Raw genomic sequence first — 4,163 nt, 5'->3', positions numbered from 1 at the left:
TTTGAGATATGAGGATGGTGATATTAGAGTCATGCTAGTTGAGTAGTTGTGAATTTGAGAAATGCTTGTGTTGAAGTTTGTGATTCCCGTAGCATGCACGTATGATGAACCGTTATGTGATGAAGTCGGAGCAAGATTTATTTATTGACTAGTCGTCAACCCATGCAGATGCACGGGCTAGATATTTTATATGCAATAGTGCATATTTCATTGAAATTTTTGCACAAAAAATATTCCTCTAGGAAACACTCGTGTGGACGCGGCCCTGGTCGGAATGAGGCCACGCACATGATCCAACAGCTCCTGAACCGGCCCATCGGATAGACGCATGAGCTAGCCGATGTGTGGCGCGCGCCTATGTTCCCACGTACAACCCTTGAGAGTAATTAAATAGATGCACACCGTTTCAGCTTATATATCTTTAAGTGATGTTCTTTTCATATTAGAAAAAATCATTAGAAAGATGCGAAAGTACATAAGAAGAAACACCCGAGGAGCAGAAGACCGAATAAACAACCAAACGAAGAGAAAAGATGGCCAAAAAGGGAAGGAAATGTACAGCTATCCTAGTTAATTATTAATCTGTATGTTCATTAATAAGGTAAATATTAAAACTGCATTGGTGTAGTTATACTGAGTTTCCATGCTCATCTCATTCCATACTTACCCTTTTGCATAATATGATAGCAATGTAAAATCCAAGGAGATATCAATCTTTTATAAGGAAATGTTATTGCGTCTAACTACAGGTAAATATAATAGGAGATAAAACTATCATAGTGTCATCCTTGAACATACCTTAACTTTCAAAACACATACTATAATCCTGGCAAAGTAGGGTTCACATACAATCTTCCCCAAAATTCATTAGATGACTGATATAATATTTCTAACACAGAAATACACAACCTAGTATGAATCTGGTCATTGCAGCCCCAATATTTTTAAGGCTGCTCGAATGCGGAACGTTAATTTAAACTTCTCTGTTATACAAAATAAATTATGTAAACATCTTATTATTGGATATGAAATACCAACAAAGGGAGAAAATACATAACTGAAGAGAAAATGAGGTATTAAAATTGACATATTATAAATCATAGTTTAAAATCTAAGGCTTTATACTAAGAAAATTGCGTCTTGCATTAAGCAAACTGGCAGAGACAAATAATATATTTAGAATTTAAAAGGTAATCCAGTCTAGAAATTATCTTGAAGATAAATTGTTCACCTCCACCTTCACTATCATGGAGATCGATATGTAGGACAAAATGTTGAAATCATTAGAAATACTATGAAAGTACTTTACGAGTTTACCTAACAAATCTTGTAATGTCGGAAATTTGGATGAGTCATTTAGGTTCAGGGAAAATAATTATGCCTAGTAAAAAACTCTACCCGAGAGGGACATTTAATGTAGAAGATATAATATAAAGTTTCTTAGCCTGTCCGATGGAAAGCACGCAAGCACCACATATTAAACCATATTTTCTTTTGTATCTGGTTAGGCATTCACGTAAAAAGAAAGTGAAATAGAATCATATACTTTATGAAGAGAAAACAAATCTTACTTATTGGTAGCATGACAAATCTGTAATAAATAGATATACTTAATATAAAAAATATTCCATACTTGCAAAAGGTTGACATATCCATCTTTTTCAGAAGTACCGTTCAAGGTGGGGGTGATCTAGCATGCGGACGTCATTAGGACGAAGAAGACGGACATATACTCCTGAAGAATAAAGCAGAAGAGGGCGAGACTGGGACATTATAGTGTTGGGTGGAGAGGTAGTGGTGTTAGCTACTGCCTCCATGCTGAACTGGCAAGGCTGGGCTATCTGGAGATTTGAAGAGACAACACATGTGAGTGTCAATAGAGGAAAAGCCAGATAAAATAATTAAAAACTACGTACTTACTGTTTCGGCAAGTGCATGTTTCGGTGTGCAGCACAGATTCAATTAGGCAACTATAGTACGTACCTACACCTATCTTTGGTGTCCCCTCTCCCCCTTCCTCATGAGATGCTGGTCCAAGCAAGAGTTACATACAGGGCAACGGAGTGCTAATTAATTTTTTAGTCATGAGTACTCCAGGGACTACATTATATAGCACATCAAGGTAACATGCAAATTTGTATTAGAGCTTGAATCCCAGCAAGGTTTCTGCCAGGCAGTATATTATAGGAGCATTCATTCAAAATGATGGAGAGACTCGCCCTTAGTTTTTCTTGAATCTGCATAAACTGTACGTATATATTGTTATGATCACTGGCTATGGCAGCGGACAAAAATTCAAAAATTGGAGTGCTGAATTTGAATAGGACAGTAAAGTTAATTAGAGCCTTACAGCTTCTATGCTCCCGAAACATGAGAATCAGTGAAAACTAAGTGTTGCTTCGGCAAACTGCTGATAATATTACTAAATAAGGATTAATACAATTTCAGGAATTGCTCAATCAACTATTTAGATGTTGCCTTCTCATACTGCCTTAGTGACTTCTGTAGAAGGAACCTTACTATATGAACGTTAGTACACAAAAAAGACATATAAACATGATTGGAGTAACTCACCTTATATAACAACAGTTTAACAGAAATCTGTAATTGAATATCCCACGGCCTTGCATTTGTAAGAAATTTTGTTAGCTTTAATACAAAACTTGGGAACGATCTGAAGGTTTATTGACACTCAAAGAGGAAAAGTGGGAAACACAATACTAATATACAGACAACAGAAACATAGATGAACTATATGACCCTACCTAAGCTTGCAGCCAACATGATTGTCATGTGGAACTATTGGTATGTACATATGTGTTGATAGGACTGGGAAAAAAATTAAAACCAATTACACTACACATGATTTGTTGCATACATTATTACTGAAGTCTTACTTTAACTAAAGTAATGTAACTGAACTCTGTATTTTCTAATAGGCTGGAGTGTGACACATTATCCCACTGCATAGGCATCGGCCATGGTACTGATAAAGCGGCTTGCTGGATGGATCTATCTGACTTATTGGAAGGAACGATTAAAGGCAAGACATCATCTAAGACCGAGAAGGCATCCGGCCGATAGCAGCCGCTTAGCAATGATCAACCAGCAGTTGAAAGATGATCAACCTAGCTAAGCACATGTCATGAATCTAACCATCCAAGATATGAACTCAATTGATTGTACGCATATGTTCTTCCACCTCATGAACCTAGTATGTACTACCCAAAGGAAACACGTGGTATTAAGAAATAATATTAAACGAACCTGAGGTAAGATTGACTGGTCAGAGGTGCGTTGGTGATTATGGGCGCACCACAGCTATCCCCCCTAAGGCCTTAACTACTTCATCCATGGAGGACAGGATGCGGATAAAATCGGCCAAGATTTAATGGCTGGCATAGAATCCTTGGTTAAAATCGGTGAAGATTTAATTGTTGGCACGAGATCCTTTGTTTCCCTGCCTGCGGTTAGAAACTCGAAGGACATGAGTACCGAATAGAATCAGAGAAATTTATGCTTAAAAACCGAGATGATGAAACCACCGTACCAGCCATATGGCGAGGAAAACGGATGAGAGACAGCGAGCGTGGCTCAGCGGGGAGTCCAGAGGGCGAGGCACTGAAAACCCTAGATTGCACGAACATGCCAGGAAGAGGCGGGGCGTGCTCGAGATTATTGATGAAGAAATAGATTTCCACTCGTAACCCACAGAAGAGTTTGCTGAATAGAAAATAGGAGACGTGTACGTGGGATGGCGTAGGAGGACTCCCTGTGGTCTACGGCTGTACAAAGCTAACACCCAAATCGCATGGACAGTTTGCTTCTTATTTTTTAGGATTAACGTGGAGCTTGACCTCCAAGCAAAAATAGAATACAAAAAAAATAGTTGTGTTGATCTACACCGTAATAATTCGACCCCACCAAATTAACGGCTCGTAAAATCTGATTAACATGGGAATTTCTTGGAAGTCTAGAATTAGTATAGGTATAAATAGATAGATAGATAGATAGATAGATAGATAGATAGATAGATAGATTGTCTTCCTTATGAGTGGCGGTCGGGGACGAGCGATGGTATTTTCCTACCAATCTATCCCCCTAGGAGCATGCGCGTAATACTTTGTTTTGATAACTTCTAGATTTTTGCAATAAGTATATGA

General features: G+C 38.1%; 1 long non-coding RNA gene across 1 annotated transcript; it reads right to left on the bottom strand.

Moving 5' to 3' along the window:
* Positions 1–274: 274 nt before the first annotated feature.
* LOC123151824 (uncharacterized) lies at positions 275–3,768 on the bottom strand. Its single transcript, XR_006475874.1, has 3 exons — positions 3,551–3,768; positions 3,268–3,464; positions 275–2,623 (listed from the first exon to the last, which is right to left on the bottom strand). It is a non-coding gene; the product is annotated as an uncharacterized lncRNA (long non-coding RNA).
* Positions 3,769–4,163: the final 395 nt, after the last annotated feature.

Source organism: Triticum aestivum, chromosome 7A (genome assembly GCF_018294505.1).
Source record: "Triticum aestivum cultivar Chinese Spring chromosome 7A, IWGSC CS RefSeq v2.1, whole genome shotgun sequence".
NCBI lineage: Eukaryota > Viridiplantae > Streptophyta > Magnoliopsida > Poales > Poaceae > Triticum > Triticum aestivum.
Note: the sequence above shows the minus strand (reverse complement) of the source record. Positions and strands in the feature narration are given on the sequence as shown.